Raw genomic sequence first — 12,724 nt, forward strand, 5'->3', positions numbered from 1 at the left:
CCTGTAGCAATATACAGGTATACAGATAGAGGCTGCATGCTGCTATTGCATAATACACCTGTACTAAAATATATATACAAGTACACTTAATCCCTATCAGAGTTATCTTAGAATAGTTGCACAATAAGCAGCACGCGGCGAGACCTGCATTTAAATCAGGAGAAAAAACATGGTATGTTGACACTGATACCAACATCTAAGTTACTTGTCCTCCAATGCTATGGGTTTCTTTAAAAAAAAAAGCAAACAATAACTCAAAAAGTAATAGTTTGATAAATAATGAAATTTATATGATGTCTCAATACAGACATCAGCTAAAGTGCAGATGGATCAAAATAATAAATAAATATATATGTCCATAAAAATAAAAAAAGTTAAATAAATAAAACCAACAAAGTGTCATAGGCCCTAGCGCAGATGATTGTCAATAATAATAAAACTAATAATAATAGCAGTAATAATAATAACATAAATAAATAAAATACATACTATGTAAATAATAAAGTAACTAAATAATTAATTTAAAAAAAAGAAAATTAAAAATAAATACAAAACCACGAACACATAAAAATCCCACTTGAGTTAGCAGTGATGTCTGTGAACCGTTCATATTCGTTATTTATTAAATAAATCAGTTTCTATATAGATAGGCCTAACAAAGTTTTTACCCAGAGAAAATCTGAACACATTGATCATACAGTTTCGTTACATAATGTCAAATTAAACGAACTATAGTTACAGTTTATATTTTGGTTCCCATCAGCTTTTCTATTTCTTCAGAGGGAGAGAACTGGAATTTCGTTCCTTTCTTAGATGTTCCATAGACTCTGCCATTGAAATACCATGCATTTTCGATTGCGTGATGCTTTCTCAGCCGATTGATGAGATGTACATTTGTTTTGGTAACATCATTTGCTATTCGAAAAGAATGTTGTTCTTTAAGCCGTTTCTTGGTTCTCATGACCCGAATCTTGACCTCCGAGGAAGAAAATTTGACGAGAAGTGGCCTTGCAGTTGACTTATCTGCATGTGGAATTTTGTGTATTGCAACCACTTCATTCCTGCTGATTGAAACTCCTCCTTTATCTTTAAAAATGTTTGAGAATTCTTCAGAAAGATTTTCATCCGAAGTCTCGGGAAAATCAAATACTTTAATATTGTTTTTCAGTGAATATTGTTCATTATAGTTTGCTGGAGAGATAGCCTGGTTTACACGAGATGTCAGTTGTTCATGCATTATTTTCATACTACTTATCTCTTCTTCCTGCTTGGCCATCGGTCTACAGGCTGGTAGGTACTGGGTTCGGATCCCAGTCGAGGCATGGAATTTTCAATCCAGATACCGACTCCAAACCCTGAGTGAGTGCTCCGCAAGACTCAATGGGTAGGTGTAAACCACTTGCACCGACCAGTGATCCATAACTGGTTCAACAAAGGCCATGGTTTGTGCTATCCTGCCTGTGGGAAGCGCAAATAAAAGATCCCTTGCTGCCTGTCGTAAAAGAGTAGCCTATGTGGCGACAGTGGGTTTCCTCTAAAAAAATGTGTGTGGTCCTTAACCATATGTCTGACGCCATATAACCGTAAATAAAATGTGTTGAGTGCGTCGTTAAATAAAACACTTCTTTCTTTCTTTCTTCCTGCTTTTTCATAGCTTTGTGTTAAATAACCCACTTTTCATTTTGTCATGATCTAGTTCATTTAAAATTTCTTCTTTGATTTCCCGTTTTAGATTATCTCGGATAGCTTTAACTGCGGCATCCACTGCTGACTCTATCAGGTCTTTAAGTTCACTTTTTTTGGAATGTCAATAAGGGCGGCATGTATCTCTGCCAATTCATTTGTTATATCTGTCAGGTCAGCTTTTTTAATCGGCATACTTAATGTCGAGTCAGACCACGGAACTACACCCAGTTCTATACAGCGCCACGCTTTAACGAATGTGAACACAGATCGATAATCCACAAGAATGGCCCGAGCACGATCCTTTAACCCGTCCTCCACGATTTTTACACGAATAAGCGTTTTGATAATAATATATCACAAATAAAGTGTGCATTCATTCACATGTGTAACAAATAATACCAGAGAATGATAACTTGAAAATGTTTAAGTCGTATATATTCCTCTGGTCCACTATACATGTAATGCACGAACGCGACCTTTGATCTCCGATCCAAAGCATTCACTATTGAACGTACAATGTTGATGACTGGTTATATATTACTTCAATTATGATATGGCAATAATAATAATGATGACGATTATGATTATGATAATGATGGTGATGATAATAAATTTACCGAATAACATCTCTGTTTTGTAGAATGTATGTGCAATACTACATATCCCATCAAAAACAACAGCCAGACGACGTACACCAGTAACCTAACTCTCACGAAATCAGCTCTGTCGTCACGTCGCCGGAAGCTGACGTCAGTTCCGGATTCAAGAATTAGCTCCACGGTCATTGGTTCATTTGGATGTCTAAATATAGCGATGTTTTTCGTACTTCTTGTCATAATGGACTGTAATAATCTGACAAATTTAATTCAGTCTGTCCATTCTGGTAGATTTTAAAATAAACAATAAACCAAAAGTGCAAAGGTCGGTCAAATAGCCTACATTAACAGGCACGTAGGAACATGGTAGTGGGGTGGGGGAGGGAAGGCCTGACTGAACCGTGGGAGCTCGCTCTGGATTGGAGATGATACCAGGGAGCCAACTCAGTACCTGTCAACCTTAAGTCTAATAACTTAACCAGGCCGGTCACATAACAGTTAGCCATTGCTCATTGGTTTGTAAACGTGTGATATAATATCTCTTATTTGCCATTGATTTGTAATACAGTAAACTACTTTTATAACGAACCGCAAGGCACCATGATAGTTCGTTATAGCCGTAGTTCGTTGTACACATTTGCCTAAGTTAGTTATAAATATATAGGGAGATAAAACGGGACATTATGTTCAGTTCGTTCTATTCGGTAGTTCGTCCTAAGCATGTTCGTTATTAGTGTACTTTAATGTAATTGTTCTTGATTTGTGGCATATTAAATATGCGTCTTTTGTCGTCGTTATGGTATATTATAGTATGTCGCTTTCGGAATTTTTTGTTATTATAGTGACACAATATTTATCATTTATTTATTGGTTTGTAATTATTAAAAATTCAGGTAATATGTGACACGATTTATGCTTATTTCAGGGGCGGATCCAGAATTGTGTTTACAAAGGTGTGTGTGTGTGTGTGGGGCGCGTGTGTGTGTGTGTGGGGGGGGGGGTTCCCCACAAAATTCTGTTGAAAGGTTTAAATTGTGAAATAAAGAAAGTTTGTTTTGTTTAACGACACCATTAGAACACATTGATTTAGTAATCATCAGCTACCGGATGTCAAACATTCGGTAATTGCGACATATAGTCTTGGAGAGGAAACCGGCTATATTTTTCCATTAGTGGCAAGGACTCTTTTATATGCGCCATCCCGCAGACAGGGTAGCACATACCACGGCCTTTGCTATACCAATCGTACTGCACTGGCTGGCACGAGAAATAGCCCAATGGGCCCACCAACGGGGATCAATCCCAAACCGACCGCGCATCAAGCGAGCGCTTTACAACTGGGCTACGTCCCGCCTCGGTGAAACAAAGTTCAGAGACGCGTTTTCGGGATAATTTAATATATACTTAACTCCAAAAGAAACGCGAATACGTAGATTGGAGGTTTTGAGTGCACTCATTGAAATACGTCCCAAAGTTCTTAAAATAATCGTTTCTATGAAAAACTTAAACAATTCGTAAAGATGAGATTTCATGTTATTGACATGTTAAAAATCGAGGTCGCATTGTCATTTGAAATGTCAAGGCCATGGCGCTTCTTCAATGGCGTCACATGCCACTCAAACATGTCCACTAATAGCGGGTGTGTCCGCCATTGCTGGCCATGACCGCCGCACACCTCCTACCCATGGAGAGGAAGAGGTTCCTGATGAAGGCCCTGGGCACGTTGTTGTAGGTGTCCACGACGACCTGGCGGAGCTGCTGCTGTGTCACCACGGGAGCAGGGCGTTGGTTCATCATGCGCTGAACCTCGTCCCACAAGTGCTCGATGGGGTTCAGATCCGGGCTTAAAGCTGGCCAGTCCATTGTGATGATGTTGTGCTGTGCCAGGAATGCCTGGGTGGCCCGTGCCGTGTGGCCTGGCGTTGTCGTGCTGGTAAACCATCTGACGGTGACCCGCGAAAAAAGGCACCACCACAGGCGTGAGCACTTCGTCGATGTAGCGCTGTGCTGTGACGCCCCTGCCGCGTCCTCGGCCGTTTGTTGTCGAAGATGACAGGTTGTACACGACGTCCCCAGGATATGGCACCCCACAGCATGACGGAAGGCCCTCCCCAACGGTCCCTCTCCATAACACACGCATCTGTGAAGCGCTCACCTCGACGCCTCCACACCCTCATACGACCGTCGGCCCTATCTAAGCAGTAGCGGCTTTCGTCGGAGAAGCCGATGTTCTGCCACTGTCGGTTCCGCCACTGTCGATGCAGAACAGCCCAGTTGTGTCGTGCAAGGCGGTGTCGCTGTGTGAGACGTTGTCCAATGTACGGTCGACGACAGTTCAGATGGATGGCGATCAGACGACGTCGTACCGTGGTGTAGGAAACAGGGCGGTTGTGGGTTCCCACTGTCTGCCGGGCTGTTGTGGTGGCTGGTACGAACCGATCACGCATGTGAGTTCGGACGATGTAACGGTCCTGGCGCTGTGACGTCACTCTGGGACGGCCGCTACGTGGACGGTCGACGACGTTGTTGTTCTGTAGAAATCGGTCTATGAGACGGTAGATTGTCGAGACATGGACACCGAAAGCACGTGCAACCTGCCTGGCATCCATTCCGGCCTCCAAATTCCCCAAAGCTCTATGTCTGGAATCAGCGTTAAGTCGTGGCATCGTTGTATCGCTACTCGTAAAATGAGTTGAACATTGCTGTCTGGCGTTTCTTTTATACCCAGGCCTGGTAGTGTTTCACGTGCAATTCGCATCTTTCATGATCCACCCGTTTTGCATTCCAGATCGATTTTGGTCGTCAATTTCAGCACGTGCGTGACGTCACACTGTACTCGTTTTTTTCATGCGTTATGTGGAATTGGATACGCTGACAAGATGGCTATTGGTCAACTTAATCGATTTGTACATAGTTTATTCAAATGTGGGTTTTTTAATATTTTAAAATTTTCGCGTTTCTTTTGGAGTTAAGTATATATAGTGGATTATTAATTATTAGTTTTAAACATTAAAAAAGCAATTCAAACGGAGTGCTGGTGATTACAGGATTTAGATATGCCAATGTATGCAGTATCTATGTTCAATAAATTGAAACATGTTTATATTTGTACACGTTTAGTTGTTTTGAAGAGTACACCAGATGTTGAAAACTGTCTAAGGTAGAATTAAAATATGAACTGTGATACGTTTTGCAAATATGATTTACCCATTCTTTAAATCACTTCAATACTATATTTTTGAGAGATTCAATGTTAGATGCAATATTTTTTTATATGTGTACTGTCTACGCATGCTTTTTAAAAAACATCAGTTAGAAAATGTTGGTGTTACGAGGGAAACCAATAAGTTCTAGCGGAACCACAAGCAGACGACAATTTATAAATAATGGGGAGGGATATACCAATGGGGGTGCACTGGTTGGGAAGGGGAAAATACAACCAGAGAATGATTCTACGACCGAGTTGAGCACTCTACTTCTTTGGTAAGTTTGATTTTTGTAAGAAACTAACCCAACGACAACAACAATAGTAGCAGAACTACTAATAAAAACGTTTGTCACTTGTGAAACAAAAAGAAAGAAACTCTGTTCTAAAACCGTCGGTGGGCCCATTGGGGTATTTCTCGTTTCAGCCAGTGCACCACAAATGGTATATCAAAGCCCGTGGTATACACTACCCTGGCTGTGGGATGGTGCAAGATCCCTTGCTGCTAATCAAAAAGAGTAGCCCACGGTGTTGCGACAGCGGGTTTCCTCTTTCAATATGTTTGAAGCCTAATAACCGTAAATACAAATGTGTTGAATGCGTCTAAAATAAAAAAAACAAAACAAATACATTTTAAAGTGTCAAAAAGTAAAGGGGACACCCGGGATCGAACCAGGGACCTCTCGATCTGCAGTCGAATGCTCTACCACTGAGCTATATCCCCTTAATGCATAAAATGTTAATATGCTACATATATTATGTGATATTCCACCAAGGTACGTCACAGATACTGCCTTATCAGGATTTTACTGAATTATCACAGCAGTAGCGCCATAGGCAAACATTGTTTGCTATGCCATTGCTATTGACCTAGCGTATAGTTAGGATTGAGTTGAGAAGTAATGAATGCGTGCTTGAGTGAATGAATGAGTGACTGAATGAAAGAATTAATGGATGGATGAATGAATTGATTAATTAATGGATGAATGAAGAGTGGATGGATGGATAGAAAGATGAATGGATGGATGAATAGAGGGGGGAGAGAGAGAGAGAGAGAGAGAGAGAGAGAGAGAGAGAGAGAGAGAGAGATCCGACAGCTAATTGCTCTCTCTCTCTCTCTCTCTCTCTCTCTCTCTCTCTCTCTCTCTCTCTCTCTCTCTCTCTCTCTCTCTCTCTGTCTGTCTGTCTCTCCCTTCAGCGCGCGCGCTTGTGTATTCCACAATATAATTATAATATTTGATACATAAATTTTTTTCAAACTGAGGTTTTGTCACTTGAACTCCCCACCTGAATCCGCGCCTGCTTCATGTTTACAGATATTTTCTTAAATATAGGTCATACTACGATTTGTGCGGATAGGACGATAGAACCGAACATTAGTTTGAAACGCACTATAGAATGACGCTTTTGATATGCAAATGACCTTAGTTATTTATAGGCGAAATAACGTGCATTCAAATGACACAGATATTTTTAAAAAGTGGAATTAAGTCAACTTCGTGCATTTTATATGATGATTTGTATATAAAACCTGTCGGGGTTTGGGTTTGTTTTCATGTAAATGCAAAGAAAACAAATATCGAATAGGAAATAAACGTAACATTTGCAAAAAACTCTGGGTCTAAATAATTGAACAGGATAATAGTATTACTTCACTTTGAGGCTTCGCCAAATCAGAGAGATGCGACTACCAAACAAGTGACTAGTAAGTAATTTTAAAGTATGTCGGTGACTTGGTGTTTGTGACGTGCATATTAACCCACAACTAACTTAACCCGTAACTGGTGTTATCCCTACAAATATCCCAAACAGAAGAGTAGAAAACACAACACCACTCCTGAGCACACTCTAAATTGCCGTAAAACATATCATTGGATATATATATTTTTTTAATTTCAAACATGAATTCGTATTTAATAAGTGTCCCTACGATCCTTATTATAGCAAAGCGAAAAAACCACACCCAACAAAAAACGAAAAAAACCTAAACAAACAAACAACAAAAAACCAACAACAACAAACAAACAAACATACATCATAAATGTTAATTTTCAGCGTGTTTGATGTTTCTTTGACACGCCACAAGCATAACTGAAGCGAAACAAATATGTTTGTAAATAATTTAATATTTATAAAATGAATTCAAATGGTGTACTCGTCATGTTGACCATGTAATCAAATTTTATTAAAAAAAAAAAAAAAAAAAAAAAAACCCAACAAAAAACAAAACCAAAAACAAACAAAACAAAACAAAAACAAAAACAAAGACATTTTTCATGACTATTTTTTTTAAAAACCACTTCCTCTTTTGTACAACATTTATATCATAGGCTATTGGAATTCTCTCTTTTTTTTTGCGTTAATAAATAATTTGTTATTTACTTGTTTCTTTTTTAAAAATGTATTGTACCCAGAAACAAGAGCAATGTCAAGGTTGGGGGCCTTGAATCATTACTGTACAACTGTATGCTGTACACATTAAAAAAAAATATTATTTACAATTGCTTGTACTATATGAAATATAATTAACTAAAAGAAAGTTTTTTTTATTTAACGACACCATTGGAACACATTGATTTAGTAATCATCAGCTACCGGATGTCAAACATTCGGTAATTGCGACATATAGTCTTAGAGAGGAAACCGGCTATATTTTTCCATTAGTGGCAAGGAATCTTTTATATGCGCCATCCCGCAGACAGGGTAGCACATACCACGGCCTTTGATATACCAATCGTACTGCACTGGCTGGCACGAGAAATAGCCCAATGGGTCCACCAACGGGGATCAATCCCAAACCGACCGCGCATCAAGCGAGCGCTTTACCACAGGGCTACGTCCTGCCTCTGTGAAACACAGTTGTTCAGAGATGCGTTTTCGGGATAATTTAAAAAAACATCCAGAGAATGATTCTACGACCGAGTCGAGCACTCTACTGCTTTGGTAAGTTTGATGTTTGTAAGAAACTAACCCAACGGCAACAACAATAGTAGCAAAACTACTAATAAAAACGTGTGTCACTTGCGAAACAAAAAGAAAGAAACTCTTTTCTAAAACCATCGGTGGGCCCATTGGGCTATTTCTCGTTCCAGCCAGTGCACCACAAATGGTATATCAAAGGCCGTGGTATGCACTACCCTGTCTGTGGGATGGTGCAAGATCCCTTGCTGCTAATCAAAAAGAGTAGCCCGTGGTGTTGCGACAGCGGGTTTCCTCTCTCAATATATGTTTGGTCCTGAACCATATGTCTAACGCCTAATAACCGTAAACCGGCCTCGGTGGCGTCGTGGCAGGCCATCGGTCTACAGGCTGGTAGGTACTGGGTTCGGATCCCAGTCGAGGCATGGGATTTTTAATCCAGATACCGACTCCAAACCCTGAGTGAGTGCTCCGCAAGGCTCAATGGGTAGGTGTAAACCACTTGCACCGACCAGTGATCCATAACTGGTTCAACAAAGGCCATGGTTTGTGCTATCCTGCCTGTGGGAAGCGCAAATAAAAGCTCCCTTGCTGCCTGTCGTAAAAAAGAGTAGCCTATGTGGCGACAGCGGGTTTCCTCTAAAAACAGTGTCAGAATGACCATATGTTTGACGTCCAATAGCCGATGATAAGATTAAAAATCAATGTGCTCTAGTGGCGTCGTTAAATAAAACAAACTTTACTTTACTTTAATAACCGTAAATACAAATGAGCTGAGTGCGTCTAAAATAAAAAGCAAAACAAATGCATATTAAAGTGTCAAAAAGTACAGGGGACACCCGGGATCGAACCAGGGACCTCTCGATCTGCAGTCGAATGCTCTACCACTGAGCTATATCCCCTTAATACATAAAATATTAATATGCTACATATATTGTGTGATATTCCACTAAGGTACGTGACAGATACTGCCTTATCAGGATTTTACTGAATTATCACAGCAGTAGCGCCGTAGGCAAACATTGTTTGCTATGCCATTGCTATTGACCTAGCGTATAGTTAGGATTGAGTTGAGAAGTAATGAATGCGTGACTGAGTGAATCAATGAAAGAATTAATGGATGGATGGATGGATGAATGAATGAATGAATGAATGGATGAATGAAGAGTGGATGGATAGATAGAAAGATGAATGGATGGATGAATAGAGGGTAGAGATCCGACAGCTCAGTTACCAGTATTAACAAAGCGATTGCTAATTGCTCTCTCTCTCTCTCTCTCTCTCTCTCTCTCTCTCTCTCTCTCTCTCTCTCTCTCTCTCTCTCTCTCTCTCTCTCTCTCTCTCTCTCTCTCTCTCTCTCTCTCTCTCTCTATGTATGTATTTAAGAATGAATGAACACACTGGCTCAGGAATGTTTTAAAAACTAAATGTTTTAAATAAATTCTAATTTTGTCCCAGGGATTCGAAATTAATTTTAAATTGACCGTAGTTTCATTAAATCTGTTGCTCTTATTGAAAAAAACATCACTATATTATCCAAATGAAGCAAAATAAAGTCGTAGTAGCCTTGTACTTCTGTGACAAAACATGGCCGACATGACGATTTTAATTGTCATTTACGTCCACTTTTGTAAACCATAAAATAACAGAGAAATTTCTGTTGTAAGCTTATAGATGTTACAAGCAGTTATCAATGTTGCATCTCTGAAAATTTCAAGTGAAAATATAAAGGGTTACTGTTATTTCTGATAACATGTATTCTTGGGGTAGGTTCGAAACCGTTCCAAAATGACAAAACCACACAGAAATCTTGGAATATGTAATTTAATGACATAATAATTTATGCAAATGTTACATCAGAATAACATTTTCAGTTCACATTTATTCACGCTTATATAATAATGTACATCCAGACCAATAATAAAAAGGAAAACATAAAGGTTTAGATCGCAGATGGAAAGTGGATACACGTTACATAACAAATAAGCTTCTTGTTTCAAAATTAAAAAAAAAAAAAAAAAAAAAAAAAAAATATAATATATATATATATATATATATATATATATATATATACCTAGACTCATAATAGTATTGAATACTTGAAGATTTCAATAAAAGATGCAATAAAACTTCATATGTACTAGTCTTTTAACTCAAACCAGTAAAAACTTTTCACACGACGAATGCAAATGATTGGCCAATGTGTTTAATCAATTTCTTACATAAATATTTACATACTTTACACCTTCAATATCATTATTAGAAACAGAGCAATGTAAGTAGCCATATTACACCTTTGAAAGGAATGTCCAAACACTCATACAATATCAGAAAGGTAAATGTCTATCCAGAAAAAATATCCCCAAAACATATTTTAGCAGCTGAAACACTTAAGCCATGAGACAGCAGTCACACATGTGTGCTAAATAATTTACTAAATGCAGCTATGATTATTTTGGTTCAATAAAGTGCTTTATAAAAACAAATTCAAACAATGAATTATTATAAATATAACTATATACCACTTTGAATTATAATAAAAATTGTATGGCTAGATCTACCAAATTTAGCATCCATGAAAGAGTATTAGTCTAAGTTTGTCTATGAATTATTGTCACAGTTGGAAACAGAAAACATAACAGCATCAAGCTTGAAGTATAATTGAACCTACTGAAAGTTGTCTCATAACCACGTGTACTCTCCCACTCCGTTTCCATTTCAGGTTTCTCCATAGACGCACAGAGACTACAAATTTCCTGGAATAAAGAAAAATACCCATTATGACCATGGCTATTTATCTTTTTGTTTCAAATATTGTAATTAGTTTGACATAATATTTGTAAATAGAAATATTCATTACATCAGATGAAACACACCTTCAAATGTTTTTTCTGTATCTAGTTATTTTCACCTGTACAAAAGGTTACCAATAGTGCCACCTCACATATGCCAATTTTAAGCAGAAACTTAATGTTCAGCAGAGTTCTTCATTAAAAAAAAAATATGATTACCAGCATTAATAGAATTAGATCGTGAAACATTATCTTTTTTCTTATTTATAAATAGAATGAGACTTCAATTGAGGATTTTATTGGAATGTGTACAACTATTTTGCACATAAATGTAGAGGTGCATATCTTAGATACGGTAACTGTGAGAGTAGCATACACTGTCATAATCTAATATTAAGTGTACTTCTTAGATCAGAACGTGTCATTGTGGGATCATCTGCTAGTCCTTAGCTGATGTGGAAGTATTCTCAACTGTAATATTAATTAGAAAAAAAACCCCAATTATTACAGAGAACATTTTGTTTTTAAAAGTTTGACTAGTGACAGTGCTATCAATTTAAGAATTGATTAGCAACTACTATTTAATGTTTTACCATTGTATAGCTATATATCTGAAACTTGCAGAGTGGATCGTGATGCTGTACAAATGTTCCCTGTATTAAATATGCTAATCTCATCTACTTTACAGTTTAGTATCTTTTACAAATAATTAATTCTTTACCATTTTTAACAGTAATATTCATTGATGAAGTGATGAAAAAGTATAATTATACTTAGAATTTAATGTTACTTGGTTACCAAAAAATTGAAGTTTGTGTCACAATGTGAGAAGTTATGGTACCTGAAACATTTTCTTTAAAAAATTTATTTACAAATATAACAGACTTAAAAAGTACAAATTCTCTGTATTATACTTAATAATTTATTTCCATTGCATTAATACTATTCTTTTGTATAAAACTGATCCAGTCATATGCTAAACTCATTCAAATGATTTACATGAAAATAGATTTACATGTCTATATTTGAATAGTTATGCATTATCAACATATTTTTAAAATGAACTTCAGCTATCAGACACTGCTGAGTCATCATGATAAGCAAAACATTATTTTAAGTTATTTTGAATTCAATATGCATTGTCTTCTAAAAATAACGCTTCAGTATGATATATATTCTACCCAAAAAGTTAATAATGGGTGGATAAATAATGACAAAGCATCAAATACGTTTAATTTTATCAAAATGTGTCCCTGCTGTGAAATTCTCTATTTTCGCTTTTGCGGGTCAGTGGGTCAGAGTTACCTCCCTTGAAATATATTCGATGTCAAATTAAACAAAGTTGTTGGGGTTTTAAAATTACAAAAAATATATATTTATGCTGTTTTATTATATTACTATAGATATTTATCAATATCTCAGTGAAATCGCCCTTTTTGGGGCAAAATAAAAACGTATTCAAAGTTTCACTTGCCTCAAGAAAAGTCTTTTTGTAGTCGATCAAGTTCGGAAACAGGATATACATC

The 12,724-nt window shown here is 37.4% G+C and overlaps 2 non-coding genes across 2 annotated transcripts; both read right to left on the reverse strand.

Annotated features, from left to right (window-relative positions):
• Positions 1–6,139: 6,139 nt before the first annotated feature.
• On the reverse strand, positions 6,140–6,211 carry Trnac-gca. Its single transcript has one exon. It is a non-coding gene; the product is annotated as a tRNA-Cys (tRNA).
• A 3,025-nt stretch (positions 6,212–9,236) lies between these two features.
• On the reverse strand, positions 9,237–9,308 carry Trnac-gca. The gene has a single exon. It is a non-coding gene; the product is annotated as a tRNA-Cys (tRNA).
• Between the last annotated feature and the right edge of the window lie 3,416 nt (positions 9,309–12,724).

Source organism: Gigantopelta aegis, chromosome 10 (assembly GCF_016097555.1).
Source record: "Gigantopelta aegis isolate Gae_Host chromosome 10, Gae_host_genome, whole genome shotgun sequence".
Classification (NCBI taxonomy): Eukaryota; Metazoa; Mollusca; class Gastropoda; order Neomphalida; family Peltospiridae; genus Gigantopelta; species Gigantopelta aegis.